Raw genomic sequence first — 26,383 nt, 5'->3', positions numbered from 1 at the left:
CTTCAATAAGGAAATGCCTATGGTTGCTACCCTATCAAGAGTTCTATGGATTCCTTTTTGAAACTAAAGGAAAATGAGTAGGAAAAGAGAACCTGGCTATACACTTGAATGAATTCATTGACTGTAAGTAGGAATAAGACAACTCTTCTGGCTCTTGTTTGAGGACAGCTCTCTTAAGCCTTGTAATATGGGAAACTTCTACCTGTAAAAACTGGGCTTTTGATTAGAAAAGTACTAAATAAAGGAAGAGCAGGTGGTGCCATTGCTTGGTACATGAAAAGCTTCATGAAGTAAGGGACAATAAAATACAGGTCTTTAACAACTAAGTCCAATACTGAGCTCATAGCAGGTCTCAATAAATGTGAACTGGTAAACACCCTTTAAATGAACAACCAAAGGAAACCCCAGGACTGCTTTAAATAGAGGTCTCTGAAAACAGGGAACTGTCCCAGAAAATACACACATTGACCAACTAGGAAGAAGGACATAAGACTCTCTGGCACCTGATTACTTAGGCAACATAGCATCATTTTGATTAAATAATTATTTTCCTTCTTTTTTTAAAGAGGGAAAAGACAGATAATTCAGTCAACTCTAGGCTGATTCTTATGGATATTACTTCATATTAAAGATTAAGCTTACTCTGTACCATCAAAAACAGAACTCGAGACAATATAGGCCTGCCTTCCCCTCAGTTCAAAGAAGAACTTTCTAATGATGTAAATCTCCAAAGCTGACATCACTATTTAAGAGTAGTACCTCCAGCGGTGGAGGACTCAGGGGGCGTTCACCTGGCTTGTATATTGTAAATTCCACCATCAAATGACTTTTAAGATCCTTTCTGAAGTTTAGTGATTTATTTTCTTCTTTCTTTATTCATATGGCTTTTGTCTACATCAGTGATGGCAAATACGGGAACCAAGTACAAACAATCCCTTTCCTATGCCCATGGCAGCTATCACCAATCAATTACAGCCACTGCCAGTAGAGTGGAGTTAGTGCTGCAGATGAAACTTCTTGGATGGTGACCTCAGACTTAGCTCACATCTGATTCTGTGCGCTCATTGTCCTAATGTCAGGACTTGGCAATACGGTCGGGTATTATTTGTCAGGTTGCTGAGGCTTCGAATACCTCTATTTCCAAGATTTCCTGGGTACAACTGAAATTAAGATTTACCATGAAATCATCAGTCTTGGTCAGTCTCCACTTCAGTTATTTTGCTTATCAACGTGTTATTCCATACCTACATGGGGAGGATATTGTTTTTCTTCTCTTTCAATATTAACTTAGAGCCTTCCTAAGGTAAATTAAAATTCATCTCCAAACCTCTGGAACTCAGACTTATTGCTCAGATTGTGTAGTTTTTATTGTTGTTGTTATAGAGCAGGACTCTAATGCAATACAGTTGAAAATCTTAGTTAGCACAAGTACTTAAGAAATGTTTCTGTTCAGAAATGAATCAAGTGAAAAAAATCAATTGACCAACCAGGAAATACATTCAACTGATCATCAGTAAACCAGAGATCCACCTGTTTAAAAGGTACCTACTCATTAGAGAATCTCAGTGATTCCTGACCTGATTCTCCTTGCTGATCGCACACATGTGAACACACTTGCTATTTATCTCCACCTACATGTTCCATAGGAATTTCCGACTCAACACGTGCAGTATGGAGTTTATCAACTTCCTCTCTTTACACCATCTCATTATCCAGCATTTTCTATTACTCAACAAATATTCAACAAATATTTATTGAGCATCCATATGTACTAGGAACAGTGCAAAATTGTGTAAATATCGGGAGGGATGAGCAGATTGAGTTCCTGCTGTCATGAAGCTGATGACATAGTAGAATAGACAGACATAGAATAAGCATTTATAAAAGTGGTTGGTCACTAAAGCTAGAAACTACTAGTGTACATTTCTGTGTTGCTCTTAATCCTAAAATCTAATAAATCACTAAATTTCCCCATATTATGTTATCTAAATCTCTCATGGAGCAGAATCTTTCTATGCATTCCAACTTTCACTGCCAACTTTCTTTTATCATCTCTAACCTGCACCAATGTTGTATTCTTCCTCAAATGCATTTCTTACATATCCATCACCAAAATGATCTTTCTAAAATGGAAAACTAGCTTGAAAACCTCTGAGTATTCCTATAGTTCCCAAGATCCTTTACCTGATCTATAAACCACTCCAAGATTGCCCAGTATATCTACTTCTGTACCTATGACTCTTTACATTTATAGTCTCACAACAAACATTTTCTATACACACATATTACATGCTACTTTGACTTTGCTCATGGTATCTCTGCCTAGGATGATTTCTCTCTCTGTTTGGCTTCCTTAACTCTTAACTGTGGTCCTTAGCTCTACTAATATTCAAGATTTAGTTCTGAAATCCTCTACAACCCTCCAAGGATAAATCAGGAATTCCACTGTACTTCCAAAAACACCCGGACATGACTCAAGCATTATACTCCCCTCTTTGTCCTAGACCTATCTGTTTACAACCTCACACCATGACATGGCTTTGGGATCCTCTAGGGAAAGGACTTTTATCTTCATCATTTTGGGGGCCTCATAGCCCATTTTAGAGTTTAACACAAAACAAGCATCCTAGAAATATTTGTTTAATGTATGAATGAATGGCTTACAAACAAGACATCCACATTTTGGGGTTAAAATATTTGTTGGTCAACATCTACTCATTTTTGATCACATCTGTCTGTCTGTCTTTCTAAGCCATTTGTCTTACCTGTATAATGAATCAAGACTTGATGGCTACATTGCATCTAATCCAATTAATAGTAGCTATGAACGCACCACTACTTTTTGGTTAATGTGAACACTGTCTGGCTAAACAATTCCATGTTGAAAAACTGCACTTTTATAGCTGTTTTAATACATCACCAAAGCTCCAGACTACCCCACTACACCAACAGACTTGATCCATCACTGCACACGGCTTTATGTCAAAACTCCATCCTGCTTTGATCCTTTCATCAACGAGTCCAAGCTGCCCTCCACTCCTGAGTCGATCTTCACATCTATTTTGCGACTCAAGCATGTACTATTTTGATATCTATCTATAAATCTATCAATCATAGGGAAACAGACCGAGTAAGAAGGTCAGAGACAGCTGTTACAGGGTCTGCTTTATTCCTGATTCTTTTTTTAAAGATTTGACTGGGGAATTTTGGGGAACAGTGTGTTTCTTCAGGGCCCGTCAGCTCCAAGTCATTGTCCTTCAATCTAGTTGTGGAGGGCGCAGCTCAGCTCCAAGTCCTGTCGCCATTTTCAATCTTAGTTGTAGGGGGCACAGCCCATCATCCCATGGAGGGAATTGAACCAGCAACATTGTTGTTGAGAGCTCGCGCTCTAACCAACTGAGCCATCCGGCCGCCCCTATTCCAGGTCTTTACATGCATTATTTCCAATTTTTTCAACAACATGAGAAAGTAGGTTTATATAAATCCTTTTTAAAGATGATGAAACTGACATTTACCATCTGAAATAATTTTCTTAGGAATCCACAGCTGGTAGTGGTGGTGCCAGGATTTGAACACAAATGTATCTGACTACAAAGTTCCCCATCTTTGCCAGTTGTTTTTTTTTAAGCATGTGATTAATTTTCTCTTTTATTACACACAAATAATGCAATAGAGGTGTTGGAACCAGGTAATGAGGCTGAGCTACCGTGAGTCATATTATTGGAGGTAAAAGGCAATTTTATAGGTTTGGAAGAATGAGAGGAAGGAAATCCATGAGGATTAGTTTGAGAAAGGGAAGGGACTAATACAGTGTATGTGTGTGTGTGTGTGTGGGGGGGGGGCAGCCACTGTGTGCAAGAGGCCGTGTATACTTTAGTGTATATTTTATGTAACGAATCTTCATGAATTTCAACTATGTTATTATCTCCATTTTGTAGACCAACAACATTCAGTATCTTGCCGGAAATAAAACAGATAATATGGTAAGGAACTTGGATATATGTACCTAAATTACCCTGACTACAAGTTCTGTGTTTTATTTTTTCTCTTTCACAACTCTCAGTAAACACTATACAAGTGGCCCTGAAGACAAAAATGTGATTGACAAAATGACCACAAAACACGTAGAGGTGGTACCTCATCCTTCCTCTTGAGAACCACCCTACAGCCCATGTGCTGGCCTTTGGATCTCTCCACACCTAATTATGCCTTTTGCTGATTGAGCTGCCAGGTCAATAGGTAGACCCTTTGAAGACAAACTTAAAAAGCTGATGGTTGCTAGATGGGAGGAGGGTGGGGACAACGGAGAAGGTAAGGGGATTAGAAAGCACAATTAGTAACCACAAGATTGCCACAGGGATACAGAAGACAGTTTGGGGAATATAATAAAAAACGTTGTAAAGATTTTGTAGGGTATCCGATGGACATTTGTGTTATTAGGGAGACCACCTCAGGGACGGTGTAGATGCCTGATCACTGCACTGTACACCTGAAGCTGAAGCTGAATAATAATGAATGTCAACTATAATTATATATATATATATATATATATATATATATATATATATATATAAAATATACATATACATGTATATATATATACATGTATGTGTGTGTGTGTGTGTGTGTGTGTGTGTGTGTATATATATATATATATATGTCACAAGAAGTGGAGCACAGCATAAGGAATAGAGACCGTGGTAAAGTAATGGCTGTTTGCGATGTCAGGGGGGTAGTAGATTGGGGGAAGGGGGTTATCACTTTGTGAGGAGTATAAATGTCTAACTATTACATTGTTTTGTACCCCTGAAACTAATAAAAAAAGGCTATGTAGCAAAATCAGTAGACTCTCCCTATTACCTTTAACTTTGAAATATATACTTTTTTTCATTTATATAATTTTCCTTAAGTAAAAAGCAAAACAACTAAAATGATTAGAACTAGCCTATTTGATGAAAGAAAACAACAGTTACTATTTCTTTTTCTTTTATAAATTTATTTTTTAATTATAGTCGGTATACAATATTATTAGTTTCAGGTTTACAACACAGTCACTAGACATTTATGTACCTTATGGAGTGATCACCCCTATAAACCATCTGGCACATACAAAGCATATTAGTGACTATATGGTTTATGCTGTACTTTACATCCCTGTGACTACTTTTTAACTATCGATTTGTATTTCTTAATCCCTTTCACGTTTTTCGCCAATCCCCCAAACCCCTTCCTATCTGATGACTATCAGTTTTTCCTTTGTATCAATTAGTTTGTTTCTATTTTATTTAGTTTGTTCATGTAGTTATTTTTAGATTCCACATACAAGTAAAATTATTTGGTATTCGTCTTTCTCTGTCTGACTTTTTTCACTTAGCATACTACCCTCTAGATCCATCCATGTTTTTGCAAATGGAAAGATTTCATTCTTATTTTCTGACTGAGTAATATTCCATGATATATATGCATAACATCTTCTTTATCCATTCATCTATCAATGAACATTTAGGTTGCTTCAATAACTTGGTTATTATAAATAATACAATTCTTATCTTTTACTTAATTTTAATTAACACTGTGCTCAGAATTTCTCATGCATTAACTCATTAAATCTTAACATGAATAACTGTGTATTATATACTATATATTTAACCATTTTACAAGTGAGAGAAGGTTAATATACCTTGCTGCTGGTACAAAGCTGATAATTCAGAGACTTTGTTAAAGGAGAAATTATACAACACTAGCCCTGTTAATTGGAGTCAGAAGAAATAGACATTAATCAACCAAATATTTGTTAAATATGTATATTTTATCAGGATAATATCTAGCATGTATAAGAGTTTGGAGATATAGATTAAGAAATGTAGAGTAATTGGTGGAAATATCCTTTGATACAGCAAAACAAATGGATTATTGTAACCCACTTTAACAAAACATTTCAGCCAACAGTTAACTATAGACATTGAGACTTCCCAGGTTGATGAGGCAAGGTATCTACCCCTGTGAAAATCAAATGATATCTAAAGTTAAAGCTGATCCCTAGTACAAATTTAGGAAACTATTATTGGCTATATATGTGAGCCACAGTTGATAAGATCTTGAACTTCCCTGTTTTTGAAAGATTATATTTAGAAAAAGTGTGCAGTTGATATAAAGTAGTATATTAAGTAATTGATTCTGGTAGGAATTTATGAACAACTTGGCAGTGAGCAGAGAATCTTACCAAAATTATCTAATAAATTATGATTTTATTTTAAGCCTATTACTTATCTGCCAAAGAAAATAATTTCTATTATATATCTGTCAATTTCTCTATTATACATCAATCTATCTGTCACCTAGTGATATTTTCATATTAGGGTAGCTATCTACTATTAATACCAGAAATAGAGTAGCTTCATATTTCTATTATTTTGACTATTGTTAGTAATATTTGTCCAACAGAATTTTATAAATTATGGTCTTACATGCAATTTCTTTTTTTTAGTAGTAATAGGTTTATCATACTGTTTGAATCCAAGTAATGTGATACTCAAGTCAGGGAAGATGAGGAAAAAAAGATGGGTTCTAAAAAGAGTGTCAAAACCAAGTTGAAAGAATTCTCCATTACTATAGTCCAGAATCAGAGGCTTTCTAACTTTACTCTCAGTTTTGCCATTGCTGAGACTAGCTTTTCTACCCCCACTCCAATTTTACTGAGATATAATGGACATGTAACATTATATACAAGTTTGTTTCATAAAACTAACTTTTCTAAAATAAGTTCTGTACTTGAAGTTTACTCTCCTTTACTTTCTCACATTTAATGTTAATACATCATATACAGACACTGCATACTCTATTGTCTGAAGATTACATTTGTTTACTTGTTAGTTCTTTTAACAAAGTTTTTCTTACCACCTTCTGTGTATTAGGCAAAGTGACAAACTTCAAATGATTTGCAATCTAGCCTGGGAAGCTTAAAAATAAAGACCCAATACAAAGTGATCTATGCTTACTCTATGGTGACAAGGGCATGTAGGAGAAAAAGCAAATTAATTCTGAAGATGAACTGTGCTCAAGGAAGGGTTTTCCAAGCAAGTGGACTAGTCCTAATAAACACTGGGAAATAAGAGTACGAAACACATTTCAAAAGGTTTAAGGATTTCAGTAGCACTCACACGGGAAGATTCATGTAAGAAAATGTTGTCAGAAATTAGCCTGGAGACAGAGTCAGCAGATAGACGCTAAACAGATAAAGATGCCATATTAAGAATTTGTACTTCATCCTAGATGAGGTAGAGCAATCAAAAACAAAAGTAGGAGACTGACAGAACAAGACAACTTTTAGAATGATCTCTCATGCATCAGAGTGTAGGGTGTGTTAGAAGGGGTTAGATAATAATCAAGGACACCATTTAAGAGATTTGGAAACACCCCAGGAAAGATACAAAGATATAAAGAATGCAAGTTGGTATAGGGATTGAAAAGGAGAAGAATAGAATCTAAGAATACTTAGCATAAGAACTGATGTACCTTGAAAGTGGTAGTGGCAGGTGGACAGAGGAGGAAGAATAATTCCATTTTCATTTCCTTAAGGACTAAGCTCATGCTTGACACTTAGAATTCACTCAACATGATGTTTGTAGAAAGAATGAGTAGAACATCAAATGAAGCCTAATTACCATCATTACTATTTCATTATTATCAGTACTTCTAAATATCCTCTGATACAGCAGAATAAGTGGGTAATTGTAACCCACATATTGGCTGAATGCTTACTAGGCACCACACTCTTGTTAAGTTATTTAGAAATATTGACACACTGAATAGTCCTAATTACCCTATGTGATGAGCTCTATTATATTTCCATTTTATAGATGAGGAAACTGAAGTTTGCTAAAGATACTAAGTAAGGGGACAAGTAATAAGTTGGAAGTGTAACTGGAAAGTTTTATCTGCTATAGTATTTCAGAAGGTGACAGTCACCCACTTTCCTTTGAATTTTCAACAATGCTAGAAAAATAGTCTTAATTTTCCCAAAAAGATTGTCTTCTATATTTTACTGAGTACTCCAGTTATTGCTATCAGAGAAGTAGTCAAGTTAGAATGTCATGGAAGATGAATGGAACCATACTCCAGTAGGAGCCTAGAAACTTGGGAAAATATAACCTGTGTGACAGAGAGCAGTGTTTCTTTTCATCTGTGAAAATCAACTCACAGAAACAAAAAGTAGGAGAAAATAACATGATGTTTTGTATTCAGTTTCTCAACTGTCACTAAAAATAACAAGTGATGCTGCATTTTTCTTCTCTCCATACCGAATAACCCAATTGAATTTGGTAATTGAATGTGACTGAGGATAATTTAATTGAAAATGGACTTTGGGTTAGCTTTTTGCAAACACAGGCATCTTGTGTTTCTTACTGGTGTCTTATGTCTTACCAGACCTTGCCACCATAATGAGAGAAAGTCCCTCAACACTTAAGATTACCCCCACCCATTGAAATCCATGGGGTCACAACTGTCACCATAAATGTCAACAAGCCATGATGTTATCCCATGAGCTTTCTCACTTCCCAATCGCTGAAAACTAATTCATCATCATTAGCATCACCATCATCTTATCATCACCATAGTAATTCTTGTAATCTGTAGGGTGTTTGAGAATCTACAAAGCATTTACAACATCTCACTTGATTCTCTCTCAAAAAATATATACATATTAAAAGGAAACACGTATTTCTTAATTACTTATATATTAAAAAAATCCAGAGAATTTAAGTGATGTCCCTAAATTTCAGACCCAAGAATCTAAGCACAATATTTTTTCACTAATTAACTGCCTATCTAAAGACTTAATTAATAAAAAAAAATCATAATACACATGCCTTTAAGGCACGTGAAGAACGTAGCCGAGAGAAATCAGGTTTCATTACAATGAGAACATTTTAAACTAAATAATAAGGGAAATGTCAAGATTAAGAAGGTAGAACGAAGCTAGATCAGGATTTTTTTCTCCCAGAATAAATTTTTTTTAATGGGATAAAAAATAACTACAAAACAAACAAACAAACAAAAAACTATTTAAAAATAGCCAAATAAATCAGCAGCAGCACCCAACAATAAGGATAATAAAGTTAAACTGTAAATCAAAACATGGTGGCCAAAGGCAGATTGAGAAGAGTCAGTGAAGTAGGCTGAAGGGTGAGCTCCTTCCCTGCCCTCAAACATGAAGATTAGTCCTGAGAAAGAAGTTGAGAAGATACAGTGCTGAAAATTCACATTATATTCCTCCATATATGAAAGAAGAGGGCTGATGGGGAAGCAGAGAGCAGACAGTCCTGGAAGATGTCGGGCAGTATTCCATTTAAGTATAGCACATAACCTTTTTCAATCAATTTTCTTATTATGGTAAAATACATATAGCATAAAACATATCACCTTAACCATTTGTAAGTGTTCAATTCAGTTCAGTGGTATTTACATTCATATTGTTGAGCAACAATCACCACTCCATCTCCAGAACTGTTCATCTTGCCAAACTGAAACTCTGTACTCATTAAACAATAACTCTCTATTCCCTTTCCCTATTCCCTTGGAAACCATCTGTGGTACTAATTCTTTTTGTGACTAGCTCATTTCACTTAGAAAATGTCCTCAAGTCTCATTCATGTTGTAACATGTCAGAATTTCCTTCCTTTTTACGGATGAATAATATTTTATTGATGTACATACGTTTTGCTTATCTAATCACCTGCCAGTGGACACTTGGGTTTCTTCCAAGTTTTTGCTATTGTGAATAATGCTGCTATAAATATGGCGTCTTAGTCATCTTGGGCTGCTATGACAAAATACCACCGGGGGGCTGAAACAAGAAAAATGTACTCCTTACAGTATGGAGGCTAGAAAGTCTGAGGTCAAGGTGCTTATAGATTCTGATTCCTGGTGGGAGCCCTCTTCCTACCTGGTAGACAGCCTCCTTGCTATATGTTCACATGGAGTTTCCTTGGTGTAGTACAGAGAGAATTCCCTTGTCTCGCCCTCTTCTTATGAATTAATCCTGTCATGAGGGCACCATGAGCTCATCTAAACCTAACTGCATCCCAAAGACCCCACTTCCAAATACCATCACATTGGGGCAGGAGGGGGTAGGACTTCAACATATGAATGCTGGGGGATTCAAACATTCAATCCGTAAGAAGGATGTACAAATATCTCTTTCAGAACCTGCTTTTAACTCTATTGGGTATATACAGATGGTCTCCAATTTACAATGGCTCTGCCTAGGATTTTTCAACTTTATAATGGTATAAAAGCAAGACACATTCAGTAGAGACCAGCTACACTAAGCTATAATATTTAGTAGGTTAGGTGTATTAAATATATTTTTGATTTACCATAGTTTCAACTTACAATGGGTTTATCAGGATGTAACCCCATTGTAATTTGAGGCTCATCTGTACCCAGAAGTGGACTTGCTAGATCATATGGCAATTATAGTAATTTTTTGAGGAACCCTCATACTGTTTTTCATAGCAGCTGCTGCATTTTACATTCCCACAAGTATGCAAGGGTTCCAGTTTCTTCATATCCTCACCAACACATGTTAGTTTCTGTTTTTAGGGGTTTTTTGTTTTGTTTTGTTTTTCGTTTTGAATAGTAGCTATCCTAATGAGTGTGAGGTGGTATCCTCATTGTGGTTTTTATTTGTTTCCCTGATGGCTAGTAATACTGAGCATCTTTTCATGTGCTTATTGACCATTTGTATATCTTTTTTGAAGAAATGTCTATTCAAGTCCTTTGCCCATTTTAGAATCAGACTTTTTTGTCATTGTTAGTGATATTGAGTTTTAAAAATTCTCTATGTATTGTGGATATCAATCCCTTCTCAGATATATGATTTTCAAATATTTTCTCCCATTCCACAGGTTACCTTTTCACTCTGTTGATAGTGTACATTGATGCAATATATTTTACATTTTCATGAAGTCCAATTTGTCTATTTTTTTCTTTTGTTGCCTGTATCTTTGTTGTCCTGTCCCAGAAAGCACTGCCAAATACAATGTCATGAAGCTTTTGTCCTATATTTTCTTCTAAGAGTTTTATATTTTTAGTTCATACGTTTGTCTTTGATCCATTAATTTTGTATGTGATTTTAGGTAATGGTCCATCTTCATCTTTGCATGTGAATACTCAGTTTTCCTAGCATCATGTCTTAAAGAGAATGTCATTTCCCCATTGAAGGGTCTTGGCATCCTTGTCAAAAATAATTAGACCATATATGCAAGGGTTTATTTCTGGGCTCTCTATTCTATTCCATTGGGCTACATGTCTATTTTCGTGCTAATACTACACTGTTTTGATTACTGCAGTTTTGTAGTAAATTTTGAAATCAGGAAGTGCAAGTTCTGTCAACTTTGTTGCAAATCCCTCTGCCTCCAGCTGAAGAGCACAGGGGGAAAGGGGTGCATTCTGCCTCTGTGTCTAAACCTTCATGATCAGAAGCAGCAATTAGTACATAGATTCTGATTTTTGGAGGATATGCTTCATATTGCTCAGCCTGGCTCCCATAAGCTGTATGAAAGATGCTCTGGGAACATGTATACAGTTTCCTGCGATGAGTCTTTTTTTTTTGCCACTTATCTATACTTCTTTGTGTATGTTTTTAAGTTATTGCTCTAGATATTGTATTATGAAATTTTAAGTTACCTCTCCCTATGTTCAAATAATATTATACTCCTAATTAATTTAAGAACTTCAATAGTATAATGTCACTTATTTCCAATCTTGTCCTACCATTTGTATGCTTATCATATATTTCACTTCTACATATACTATAAACCACATTATTATTATTATTATAAATGACAAATTCTTTTTATAGCAATTTAAAATATTTTGCTTATCTTTTCTTCCTAAAGTTTAGGACATCCACCTAGTATTATTTCGTTTCAGCCTGATAAACATCTTTTAGCATTTCTTTTAGGGCAGGTCTGTGGGAGACAAATTCTTTCAATTTTTTAGGCCTTAAAATGGATTTATTGTTGCCTTTATTTTAAGAGACTACTTTTTACAGAATATATTTAGTTCCTTTTTCTTTCTTGCTGTCTACCAGATCTTGTGATTAATACTGGAATAAAGTATATTAAAATATCCCATCAGCATCAGTGTTACACAGATTCAAAGAAGAGAATGTTATTTGATTGATCATTGGAAGATTTATAGAGAAGATGGGATTTGAACTGAACTTTAAAAAACTAGAAAACTAGTGGCAATCGAACACATTGGAGGAGGATGTTTCTTCTTTTAGTTCTACTCTCAAGCTGTGGCTCTCTATCTATGTGATTCTTTCAAGGAAGGAGGAGAAATAGATCTGATTGTGAAGATACCACATCAGGTGAGAGCCTGACATCCGTTGAGTTACATTGAAGTCACTGCATTGAAGAGATAATATGGTTCTATTTCACTCTCTCCTGAACTCCCTGGCATTCTGATGATTAAGACTGGGTTTTTATATCAGTTCACGATTCTTTACCTCCATGTCTGTACTTCCAGTAAGATAAACATACTTAGTCTTCTTTGCAGAATCAATTCTTTTCAGGGTTTCAATATCTGGGTTTGGGTTAAGATGGTTAAGTGTTGCTTTCTCTGGCCTCAGGTAACTCCTCACTTCTCCAATTCAGTTCTACTAGGGACCTATGGAAAGAAAGCGTTATTAATGTCTCTATTTCTAAGGATGACACTTACGATTTACCTTCTAATATCTGTTCTCTTCTTGTTCAAACCCATTTTGGGGGAGAGACAATGAGAGCAGATGTGATTGCCCACCACCCTCCAATATTTGTGAAATAGAAGAGAAATAATGACCTGCACATCATATTTCATAGGTGGTGTACTGAAATATGAAGGACAGGAAAACCAGAGGGATTTCAGGCCTTGTATATTAGATATTTGCTCTCATATTTTGGATTTCACATCTATTGAAGGTAAAGTGGCTTTGTTATACAAAACACTAAAAGCATAGACTTTTTGGCTACTAAAGATCTGCATGCTTTGTTGTAATTCATTGAGAAGAAAAACTACTGCAATGATTGTGTTCTTCATTTTTTTTTCATGGAAATGCAATATTCTATAATGAATAATGCCACAGACTCTGGAATTAGACTTTGAGCGTTCAAATATTAGCTTAACCACTTACTAGCTATGTCATCTTGGACAAGTAGTTCAAACATTGTAATCTTTGGTTTATTCTAATAAAATAGAAAAATAATATCATCTAGTGTATAAAGGCTAGGTATGTAAAATCTCATATATATGTTTAATGAGATACCCCATATAAAATGCTTGACCTAGTTTCTGGAACGTAGTATTTAATAAATGGTAGTATAAATAAAATAAGATTGACCATATACTCCTTTTTTTTCCCCTTAAACTTTTGGAGTAGAGGAGGAAATGAGGATAAAAGGGTAATATGTAATAATATATCCAGGGGGTAAAAAGATCTTAAATATACCCAAATATAAGTCTGCCATGTAAAAGTTGAGGAATGTAAAGAGGATCAGAGGGAAAAGGGTTTCCACAAGATTATAGGACAAGCTACTGGCAGAACCATAGGGGACCAGGGTATATATACTAACTCATGTTGGGAGAAGGGAATATGAATTTATTATGTTTAATATACTTTTTTATCATTAGTAACCAACCCAAATGTGTAGTACGTGGTAAATGTTGAATAAATAATTGTTGAAAGAAAAATAGAAAGTTTAGAATATGGAAAAAATATAAATTAGATATACAATTACAGACAGTGATATCAACTTGGAAATAACTGGAGCCCCTTGTCCTTTGAGGACCCTCATACCTTAAGTTTATGTTGTACTATCTGGATGGTGAAGAGGAGGAAGACTAGGGTTGAACTTGGACTTTCTTCAATTAAGAAGGTCATTCCATCCCAGACACCATAACTCAGGAAATTCACAAACTGGCTACTCAGTAGCAATGGACCGCAGAAAAGCCATTTTGAAAAGACTCAACAACCAAAATGTCCTCTATAGATGATTGGATAGAGAAGATGTGGTATATATACACAATGGAATACTATTCTTTCATAATTAAAGATGAAATACTGCCATTCACGACAACATGGACAGATCTTGACATTATTATGCTAAGTGAAATAAGTCAGACAGAAAAAGTCAAGAACCCTATGATTTCACTGATACGTGGACTATAAAACTGAAAACAACAAAGGATCAAGACAAACAAAGAAACAAAAACTCATAGATACAGACAATAGTTTAGTGGTTACCAGAGAGTAACAGGGAAGGGGGGTGATAGATGAGAGTAAATGGGATCAAATATACGGTGATGTAAGGAAAACTGACTCTGGGTGGTCAACACACAATACAATATATAGATGATGTATTACAGAATTGTACATCTGAAGCCATGTAGCTTTACTATCCATTGTCACCCCAATAAACTTTAATTTAAAAAAAGACTCAAGTGTTATTTATGGATGACAGAGAGTGTTGAGAAAAACAGGATTTAAAAAAATTACTGTTAGTGTTCTATTCTCCTAAATGTGAGGTCTGACAATTATGTTTGTGAACTTGTTGCAACAATGTTGCTAACCTTTTTTGATATCAGAAGGATTATTCATTATGAATTTGTACCAACTGGACAAACAGTTAACCAAGGTTACTATTTGAAAGTGCTGAAAAGGCTGTGTGAAAAAGTTAGACGACCTGATCTTTTTACCAACAATTTATGGCTCTTGCATCACGACAATGCACCAGCTCACACAGCACGGTGTGTGAGGGAGTTTTTAGCCAGTAAACAAATAACTGTATTGGAACACCCTCCTTACTCACCTGATCTGGTCCCCACTGACTTCTTTCTTCACCCAAAGACAAAGGATATATTGAAAGGAAGACATTTTGATTACATTCAGGACATCAAGAGTAATACAACAACAGCTCTGATGGCCATTCCAGAAAAAGAGTTCCAAGATTGCTTTGAAGGGTGGACTAAGCACTGGTGTTGGTGAAGATCGTGTTTCCCCAAAAATAAGACCTAGCTGGACAATCAGCTCAAATGTGTCTTTTGAAGCAAAAATTAATATAAGACCCGGTCTTACATTATATTATATAAGACCCGGTCTTATATTATAGTAGAATAAGACTGGGTCTTATATTAATTTTTGCTCCAAAAGACGCATGAGAGCCGATTGTCTGATTAGGTCTTATTTTGGGGGAAGTATGGTATGTAGCATTTTTTCTAGGATGAGTTCACGAACTTAATTGTCAGAACTTGTATGTCTTCAGAGAGTCTCCTGTTTCACTAATTACCCAGTTCAGGCCCAAAAAAATGAAAGCTGAATTCAAATATAAAGTGTATTATTTCAAAGTATTTCAACCCTGAAAGAACCAAATAGGCACTTGGTCCAAATCTAAGCACTGAGTTGATACCAGGGCAATGAAGTAAGAGATATATTTCAAAAGTAAGTGAGATAAAGTAGCATTTATAGAATAGTGGAGTAAGACTTCCCAAAATATGCTCCTTTAAATAAGCAATGAGAACACTTGTAAAAATTGTTAAAATAACTTTTTCTGTGCTCTGGAAATTAAGAATATGAAGACTATTACTTCAAGAAAATCTCTGTATCATGATAATAGCAAGATTTGTGGTACTTTTAACTTTCCTAATCTTATTTCAGTCTCCTCACCTCCACAATAGCCTTCAAAACAAACAGCCTTGCAACAATAGTAGCTTGGAAAGTGACAGTCTACCAGCATTGGCAGAGTCCAAACTTCCTCAAAACCCCATCTCCAGTGAATAGTCACTATTTAGTCTATCTGGCAACTCCCTGAAAAGATTATTTCTCAGAGTTCGTTTTTATTTGACCTGACTCAGGGCTTGCTTTATGTTAACAGACCTATCTCCAGGATGTTTGTAAAAAATAATCGGTGGTAACTGCTTAACATTGTAGTTGCCCAAGTTGATAATATCAGGTGTGGCTAACAGGAGGCTGACAAAAAAGAGAAATTGGAGAATGAGATATCCATTGGGTTCTTTAAAAAGCTCTGACATATTTCTGAGAACCTCGAATCCCACATGTCCAGGAAAGACCACAGAAGGCCATACTTGCTCACCTATGGCTGACTTTAAGGCTTTGCATAGGCAGAAACATAATTTCTCTCCAGAGCCTTGAATGCATACAGTCCCTCAGCCAAGGCTATGATACTTATCAGTTTCAAGCATTTAAGGAAATCTCTATCTAATAATTAGTTGATCACTAAGCTAATCAAGAAGAAACATCAGTAATCACACATGGCAAAGTTTACCAAGTTTACAGAGTTAGAAAAGTCATTAAGCAAACAAATAATCAGCAGTGGCAATAAAAACAACGATGAGGAGGACGAAATCTGTTTTCCAGAGTTGCCACATTACTTAAATATCCAGTTTTAACAAAAATTTATGAAATATGCGAAAAAAACAGGAAAATATAGCCCATATATAGGGGGGAAATTAAGTCAATAGAAGTTATCTCTGGAAACACCTAGACACTGGAGCTATTAAAGACTATAAATCAGCTATTATAACATCTGCAAAACAATGTGATTCAGCACATCAATGAAACAAAGATGAAAATATATGGTTATCTCAAAAGACGCATAAAAAGCATTTGACAAAATTCAACATCTATTTGTGATAAAACCTCTCAGCAAAGTGGGAATAGAGGGAACATACCTCAGCGTAATAAAGGATATATATGACAATCCAACAGCTAACATTATACTCAATGGTGGAAAGCTGAAAGCTTTTGCTCTAAGGTCAGGAAGAAAACAAGGATGCCCGCTCTCACCACTATCATTCAACATAGCGTTCAAAGTCCTAGTCACAGCAGTCAGACAAGTAAAAGAAATAAAAGGCATCCAAAATGGGAAGGAAAAAGTAAAACTGTCACTATTTGCAAATGACCTGATACTACATGTAGAAAACCCCATAGAATCCACCCAAAATTAACAGAATTAATTTTAAAAATTCAGTAAAATAGCAGGATACAAAATTAATATACAGAAATCCATCACGTTCTTATACACTAATAATGAACAATCAGGAGAAATTAGGAAAACAATCCATTTACAACTACATCAAAAAGAATAAAATACCTTGAAATAAATTTAACCAAGGGGTGGAACTATAAAACACTGAAGAAAATGAAGAGGACACAAATAAATGAAAGGATACACTGTGCTCAAGGATTGGAAGGATTTGTGTCATTAAAATGACCATATTACCCAAAGCAATTTACAGATTCAATGCAATGTCCATCAAAATGCCAATGACATTCTTCTCAGAACTAGAATAAATAATCCTAAAATACAATGGACAAAGGTCTGTGAATAATGACAGCAATCCTGAGAAAGAAGAACAAAGTTGGGGGTATACCACTCTCTAATTTCAAACTATGCTACAAAGCTATAGTAATTAAAACAAGCATGGTACTGGCATAAAAACAGACATATATCATTGGAACAGAATAGAGGGCCCAGAAATAAACCTTTGCTTATATGGTCAACTAATCTATGATAAAGCATGCAAGGATATACAATGGAAAAATGGCAATCTCTTCAAAAAGTGATGTTGGAAAATTGGACCGATACATGCAAAAAGAAAAAAGAAGAAGAAGAAAAGAAAAGAAACTGGATTACTCTTCCACCATATACAAAAATAAACTCAAATGAATTAAAGACTTAAATGTAAGGCCTGAAACCACAAAACTCTTAGAAGAAAACATAGGTAGTAAACTATTTGGCATCAGTCTATTTGACATATCTCTTTGCATATGTCCCCTTGCACAAGAAAAACGAAAGCAAAAATAAAAAAAATGAGACTTCATCAGACTAAAAATCTTCTGCACAATGAAGAAAACCATCAATAATACAAAAAGACACCCTACTGAATGGGAGAATATATTTGTAAATGATATATCCAATAAGGGGTTGGTATTCAAAATACTAAGATATCTTGAGTATTTATACAATTCAACTTATACAATTCAGTAACAAAAAAATGAACAATCCAATCAAAAAGTGGGCAGAGGACCTGAAAACACATTTCTCCAAAGAAGACATACATATGGCCAACAGACACATGAAAAGATGCTCAACATCACTGATCATCAGGGAGATGCAATTCAACGCAACAATGACATACCATCTCACACCAGTCAGAATGGCTATTATCAAAAAGTCAGCACATAACAGATGTTGGCAAGGATATTGAGAAGAGGAAACCCTTGTGCACGGTTGGTGGGAATGTAAATTGGTGCAATCACTGTGAAAATAATATGAAGATTCCTAAATAATTAAAAAGAGAACTACCATTTGATCCAGCAATTCCATTTCTGGGCATTTACCTGAAGAAAGCAAAACATAACTTGAAAATATATATGTACCCCCATGTTCATTGCAGCATTATTTAAAATAGCCAAGATGTGGAAACAACCTAAGTGTCCATCCATAAATGAATGGATAAAGAAATTTTGCTGTACAGACACACACACACACACAGTGGAACACTATAAAGCCATAAAAAAGAATAAAATATTGCCATTTGCAACAACATGGGTGGACCTCAAGGGCATTATACTAAGTCAAATAAATCAGACAGAAAAAGACAAATACCATACACTCTCTCTTATATGTGAGATCTACAAAATTTTTTAAAAAAACAAATAAGCTCATAAATATAGAGAACACATTGATGGTTGCCAGAGGTGGGGGATAGAGGGGAGGAGAAATGGGTGAACTGGTTTTGTTTTTGTTTTTGGTCAAATAAATTAAATTTTTAAAAAGGTTGAATTTTATAGTATGTGAATTTTATCCCAGTAAAGGTGTTATACAAAATAAGTAGAAGAAATAATCTACTCTTTTGTTATGTTTTTGTTTTTTAAAGAACAGGTCTATGGCACATAGATTAGTTTGATGTAAATTTAAATAGTTCTCTAAATTTAATGTAACAATCACAATAGACTTTTTTGAGTAGGGTTATGTTTTCTTTTTCCAGATTTCTCTCTGATTCCTTTTCCATCCAGTCAATGAACATCCTCTCAGAGACTCCATCTCTAGTGCATTTCTTTTTGTCCCTTTCCTTTTTCATGAGGATTTACTTAATACTTCTATAACAAGTAAAATAAGAAAATAACATCTAATTACTATTTTTAAAATCCCATAATTTGCCTCTCTTCAAATTTTTCTCAAAGAACATTCCCTGAAGTGACCCATTTTTTAGGAACAACCAGTTCATCTGATAATACAAGAGAAGGCTGAAGGCAAGGAGAATGGTGGAAGAGGCACTTTACAATTTATCAAGATAAAAGCAACAACACTTCATTTTCCATTTTAAAAAAGTAAATAATTAGAAAAGAAACGAAAGCTAGCACTGCTTATGGTTGTTAAGCAAATTGAAGTTCAAGTGCTCCTTTTCGAATTATGAAAATTGAGGTCAGAAGTAAAGATGTGGGCATGGAAAAGTGATTCATTCAACACTGAGGTAGAAAGAAACTACAGAGATATCTTTTTCAACTCCCCACTTACAAATGAAGAAACCAAGGACCAAGTGACCTTCCTTTGTGACCAAGCAAATTATTCAGGTCCTCTGGGTTGTTTTGTTTGTTTGTTTTTAGTGCCTTTTCCACTTGGTCTTTATGGCAAAGATGCTAATTCTCCCAATATTCATTCTTTCCCCTTTGCATTTGGGAAGGGAATCCTTTGAATTTTAAGGTCACATGGCCTACTACTGAAGCTGCCTCATTTCCTAGTATAGGAGGCTGGGAAACGTGTAACTTATGTATCTCCTCCTACAAGAAGATTGCCTGCCTTTTGTGGCTTTTTCCTTAGTTATGTCAAACTCTAATGAGAAAGAAAACTTCCTGGCAAACTCAGAGTTAGAGAAAACCTGTATTTCTGTATGACTTTGTAGGGCAGTCTGTCCCCAGCAACCCTGGACCACTTATGACTAAACTGTTGAATGAAAACAAACAAACAAACAAACAAACAACAAAACCTCCTATATTACAAACACCACTGTCTTTTGGAGTCTTTTGATACAGCCCCTTAACCTGTACCTAACAAGTACAAACATGAAAAAAAGAGTTCTGTGAGGAAAGGGAATGTACACTACCCATCTTTGTAGTCCTGAAGTTTAGCACAGTGCCTGCTGCCTGATGTGGGTCAATAAAGGATGACTCAATAAAGATAAAAGTGAAAGTGGGAAAGGACAGTAAGAACAGAGTGGGGAAATTGTATGTGGCGAACAAAATAACAGTTACTAGCTGGTGAACACTAAAGTTGCTTTTAGAAGAACATTTCCATAGGACCTTTCATCTGTCTCTGCTGATCGTCACAACTCAGAGTCCGCACAGTTACTTATACTGAGTTAGAGGAATTTTGTAGTTGAGGAATTTCCCAGGCTTCCCCTAGAGGTTCCAGATTGTTTGTCTAGCCCTGGTTTGGTTTGAATCTTACTTTTTAATAGGAGAATACTTTTGTAGTTAGTTTTTGAGCGTACTGAAGTTGGCATCATTCCAAACTACCTGAACATCGTGCAAAAGGGCATGCGCTCTCTACAAAAGTCATGTTTTCCTTCAGTCTGGGAGAAAAACTGTGTTAGAACATAGAGAAACCAGATGAGCCAGACCTGGTCAATAAATGGGTGACTGGAGCCGGCAAGCCATCTCTCTAGTCCCTTAAGACTCCTTAAAGGGGGTTAACGAAGATGCTGGAAACCCCTTCTCTCCCCTCCCCAGAAATAAAAGACCTGTAACACACCAGAGAGATTAGTGTTCCATTATGGCCCTGAAGAAATCTATTTTCATTATAGAATGTAGTTTCTATATTAATATTCAACCAGCGAATGACAGTGCATTGAAGAAAATAAAACTAATAATATTTTTTAAATGAAGGCAACAATAAAAACCTAATGCCCGGAAAGTTGTGCTATGGAAAGTAGGACTTTAAGGGACCTATAAATTCATCTTGTACATCCTTGGCCACTAATGGATTGTTCCCTGGAGTAAATTTCTAATTATTTTAAGCAGGCTACTTCTAAATGACTCAGGTGGAGAGGGTTTTTACAGCTTCCATTGGGGGAAGAATTTTTTGCGGTCTGATACACATCACTGTTTTGAACTGGTTGGTTTGGTACGAAAATTTCCTTTTAAAATTTGTTTTGTTATTTTCAACCAAGAACCTGCTATATTGGGAAGAATTAGGTTACCACATGCTGATTTCTTCTATTTATTTCAGAGTGAACCTCTGTTCTTTAAAGTTTCCGCCAGACTTCTGGACATCACAGCCTGCTACATCAGTTCTAGCCAGGCCCAGGGTCCTCAGTGAAACCCCCGGGGAGGGACTCACAGGTGCCAGCATGAATGATTCTGACCAGCACCCGGAGCATCCTTCTGGCTGATCCACTCTGCTGTCTCCCTCCTCCTGCTGTACACTTGCCCTCCTCATACACAGAAATGAAACCTTATCATTTACTATTCATTTTACTATAAATAATAGTGTGTGGTAACATTTTTGAAATTTTAAACACAATGTAAAAATAAAGAATTACAAAACACCTTGTGATAACATTTAATATAATACTGTTACTGAGGCAGCTATCATATTTTGTTACTGACTCTCTCCAACCCAAATATTGTGGGCAAGAATCATGTCTTTTACTTCTTTGTAGTCCAAATTTGTGTATGTCACAGAGCCTAGCTGTGTGTCTGACATTTGCCAGGCACTAAAGATATAGTTTTTTAAAATATAACTGAAAAAGATGTCATGATCTGGACATTTTCAATATTACTATTTTGAAAGACACTCTCTCACTCTACACACACACACACACACACACACACACACACACAAATATAAATATAGTTGAACTGTGTCACCTTAATAAAATAGCCAGCGTGTTGCTGTCTTCATAATTAATCCAGTTAATATATTTTCTAAATAAGTTTGCTTTTAAACCATAGTCTCTCCAATGAGTTGTCATAGTGTAATAAAAAAGGCATGGACTCTATCTAGATTCAAGCAGTTTTGCTTTTAACTCTTCACCACTTGTTATCTCTGTAAAGTTGGGTAGGTCATAAAACCTCTCTGACCTTGTTTCCTTGTTTTCAAAAATGAGCATTATAATAATTATCTTATGGACCTTGTCTTGCAGATTAAATGGGATTGCTTATTTGAAGGTACTGCTGCCTGACCTGTACTTTAAAACTGAATCAATTAAGATGCTTTAGCACAATGAACAGAGGCCAACTAAAAGTGAATTAAACAGTAAGAAAATGTATCTCAAATTATAAGAAGTCTGCATTAGGATAGCTCTGGCTGCCATAACAAAATACTATAGATTACGTGGTGAAACAACAGACATTGATTTCTCACAGTTCTGGAGGCTGGAAAGTCCAAGGCCAAGGTACCAGCAGATTCAGTTTCTGGTGACGTCTCCCCTCCTTGCTTACACATGGCTGCCTTGTCACGGTGTCCTCACTGGCAGAGAAAGAAAAATCTCTGGTGACTCTCTTCTTATGAGGATACTAATCCCATCGTAGGGGTCCCACCCTCATGACCTCAGCTAAGCCTAATTACTTTCCAAAAGCCCCATCTCCAGATGCTACCACACTGAGGATTAGGGCTTCAACATATGAATTTTGGAGGAGATAAACATTCAGTCCATGATAGGCACATTCAAGTTGGTAAATTAAATGGGTCAACACTGCTCATCATTGTACTGTGTACCTTTCTGCTCCATCCTCCATGTGATCACAACTTCTCTGGTAGGGGTTGCAGACTGGTTGTCACATATGTTGCTTAAAGACATAGTCATGTCCAGCAAATAGAGTGATTTCTTCTTCCGCATCTCATTATATTAAGGAGGCATCTTTTTTCTTTAGATCCCATTGGTCAATATTGTCTGATATTTCATGCACCGGTAGCAAGGAATCCTGGAAAATCAAGTTCCTGTAATTTTCAACTTCTCTAAAAAAGAGCAGGATCTGTAAGACAGCAAGAAACAGGGGAAAGGCTAGTGAGTTGTCAACCCCTTTCCCCCTCCACTGGATCCATGACATATCCTACTTGGTAGGCACACTATAAAGTCTTCATAGTTGTTTTAATGCTTATCAATTTTTATTCTATACATGGGGAAATGAAGCAGATAGTTATAAAGGAAACATACAGGAAACCTGAATTGTAAACTCATCCCAAATCTGTAATGCAGAAAAAATACCTCAAACACTTGAATTATTTATGTGCCTGCATGTCTTCTTTCTAGCTGTGTAAGACGGGGGACAGGTCCTTTCGTCTCCGGGATCCTCTCTTTCCCTGTCTACATGAACAATTCAATAAAGCAAGCCCTAGTCTCATAAACTTATTGTGAGCTTTAAGGCAGATAATATTCATGTAGGCATCTAAAATACATGACATATTACAGGCCTGCCCTAACTGACTTTAAAGTGAATCTAGGTGATCTATTTAAAAGTTTTTGCTTTTCTTCCCTCATTGCAGCTATTTTGAAAATCAAATGTACCATAGAAAGATGATTCTTGAGTCCAAAGACCCAAATCCTGTCCCTCGCTGCACTGTTTTGTTTCTTTTTTTTTATTAAATTTATTGGGGTGACATTAGTTAGTAAAATGATAAAGGTTTCAAGTGTACATTTCTATAATACATCATCTATGTATTGCATTGTGTGTTCACCACACAGAGTTGGTTCTCCTTCCATGTTTTGTTTCTTTTTCCTATGTTCGCAGGAGGCAAATTTGCTTTGCCAGTTCACAAAATTGATTCTACCTATTTTATAGGAAGTCACATCAATCAGTCACTGTGCCTGTCACATAGCAGGTAGCCAATTAGTGAATGGATAGCATCTTTGACGTTTTTTTCTCTTGTCAAGATCTATGGCAAGGATACCAGGTGTTAGTGATGCTATGGAGAAACTAGAACTCTCACACACTGCTGCTAGGAATATAAAATCATACAACCACTTTGGAAAATTGTTTGGAAGTTTCTAAACTGTTGAACATATACTCACCATATTATCAAGCCGTTTTACTTATAGATAATTATTTAAGAGAAAAGGAAACATTAATCCATACAAAGACCTGTACACAAATGTTTGTAGCAGCTATCTTTTTAATTTCCCCAAACTGAAAATAACCCAAATACCCATAAAATAGTAAAATGATAAATAAATGGCAATAAATATCTATATAATGAAATACTGCTCAGCAATAAAAAGGAACTAACACAAAACAATTAACCCATGTAACAACATAGATGTAACTCAAAATAATTATGCTGAAAGAACCCAGACCCCCCCAAAAAAAACCCCATATGATTTTATTTATATGAACATCTAGAAAATAGAAATTAATTGACAGTGGCAGAAAGCAGATCAAGAGTTGCTAGGGATAAGGATCAGGGAAGGGCAGGAGGGAAGGATTACTAAGGGACAAGATGAAACTTAGGAGGTGAAGGTTATATTCACTATCTCGATTGTTGCAAGGGTTTCATAGTTGAATACATATATCAATCAATATCAATTATACACTTTAAATATGTGCAGTTTATTGTATGTCAATTATACAGCAAAAAGGGTTAAAAAAAAAACCAAAACGATTGCAAAAGTCATAACCCAGTGGGTGCACTCTTCTGAAGCATAGAGATACAACCAAATGATTAAGTTAAGTGGACCAGGAACAATTACCATGTAAATGCATTTGTAGGTCAATGACTAACTGAAGTCTAATGAATTATTTTAACCTACATGAGGATTTTCAAGTAAAAGTGTCTTCGGAGCTAGGATGTGGGTCTCAATTAGAATCTTAAGAAAAATAGGGCGTGCCTGGACTCACAATGCTCACGGTGCTTAATTGAAGTGAGTCTTGCCTTTGCTGTGGAGCTAGGAGTTTGCCTGTGCTTTCCATTGTCCCCATTTTACTTGATCCAAAGCTCTTGATTTATTGCTAATCCCTCCACCCCCTTGCAATTTGATGGCCATGTTCTACTTCTCAAGCACCTCTCTAGCTTATTATTTCTTTAATTGCACCCCTTACCCATGCTGTTCAACTTGGTCACATTTGCTCAATTAGTTTGTTAATTTTAGACCAGGGACATCACAGTCTTGTGCATCACAGTTTTGTAACTACCCTGACGCTCATGATAAATGATGAATGTAAATACCTTTGACAGAATGAGTTGCTCCCATTCCAACTCCAAGACAACTTGTAATCTTGTAGATGGTCCTATAATCTGGTACCTTATTTTGGGAGGAATAAAAAGCCTCATAAGTGCATAGAACAGAGAAGAAATACATATTTCAGGATGGCCTAGGTAGGAAATATAGCGGAGAAAGAAAGGTCAGATTTCAATTACAGAAAAAGTATGTGTGCCTTCCTTGTGCTCAGAATTGCTAACCTCTTTCTGTTTGGAGCTCCTTGGCAAGGCATTCCATTCCAGATGTGCTTTAAATTGCCCATCTCCTTTCAAAACAATTCCCATCTTCTTTTTCCTCTCCTGGCAAGGAATTGTGATAAAGAGAAGGATGTCAAGGTTCTGAGCAGAGATGAAGATGGAGATAATTTGGAAGCTACCGTTGTTTCCCTGAAAATAGAACCTATCCGGACAATCCCCTCTAATGCATCTTTTGGAGCAAAAATTAATATAAGACCCGGTCTTATTTTACTATAATATAAGACCAGGTCTAATTAATATAATATAATATAATATAATATAATATAATATAATATAATACAATATAATACCAGGTCTTATATTAATTTTTGCTCCAAAAGATGCATTAAGGCTGATTGTCTGGCTAGGTCTTATTTTCAGGGAAACAGGGTAGAAATAGGAGGTAACTCATTGCAAGTGATGTCCAACCCCAGCTCTGGTCCAAATGCTGGGTGTCATTTCCTGCCATTCAGAACACTTGGGGGAGGGTATGACTATGAGGTTAGAGTGTGGTCTTGAGTTCTATTTGAGATGTCAGAGTCCTTATTTAATCCAATCTTTCAATTTTACAGCTGGAAAAAGAAAGGAAGCTCAGAGAGAGAAAATTATTTTCCTAAGTCACACATTTAGAAGGAACAGCTGGGAAAATAGGGAGACAGAAAAAGTCCTCTCGAGGTAGAGAAGTCAGACATCAGCTGAGCCCAGGGCAGCAGAATGCATAAACAATGGCTAAGGCCTCCCAGGGAATAGACAAGGAGCGTTTGAATGGCACTCGAAGCCAGGGCAACGGAGAGGCTGTGGAAGACTGTAGTTGACTGGCTCAGTAAGCTGCTGGATGGGCCTCTTGTTGAATGTGGTTTCTCAATCAACCGTCTCTTGTG

The 26,383-nt window shown here is 35.9% G+C and overlaps 1 long non-coding RNA gene across 6 annotated transcripts in view; it reads left to right on the top strand.

Annotated features, from left to right (window-relative positions):
• Window positions 1–22,082, top strand: part of LOC109447115 (calcium/calmodulin-dependent protein kinase type II subunit delta) — a 473,975-nt gene extending 451,893 nt beyond the window's left edge. For all 6 annotated transcript variants that reach the window (XR_012497242.1, XR_012497241.1, XR_012497240.1 and 3 more), the window contains one exon: window positions 21,297–22,082. This is a non-coding gene — a long non-coding RNA (calcium/calmodulin-dependent protein kinase type II subunit delta). The remainder of the gene's footprint in view (window positions 1–21,296) is intronic.
• Window positions 22,083–26,383: the final 4,301 nt, after the last annotated feature.

The sequence above is a fragment of the Rhinolophus sinicus genome, linkage group LG06, assembly GCF_036562045.2.
Source record: "Rhinolophus sinicus isolate RSC01 linkage group LG06, ASM3656204v1, whole genome shotgun sequence".
Lineage (NCBI taxonomy): Eukaryota > Metazoa > Chordata > Mammalia > Chiroptera > Rhinolophidae > Rhinolophus > Rhinolophus sinicus.
The sequence above is the reverse complement of the archived record's forward strand: the minus strand, read 5'-3'. Positions and strand labels throughout refer to the sequence as shown.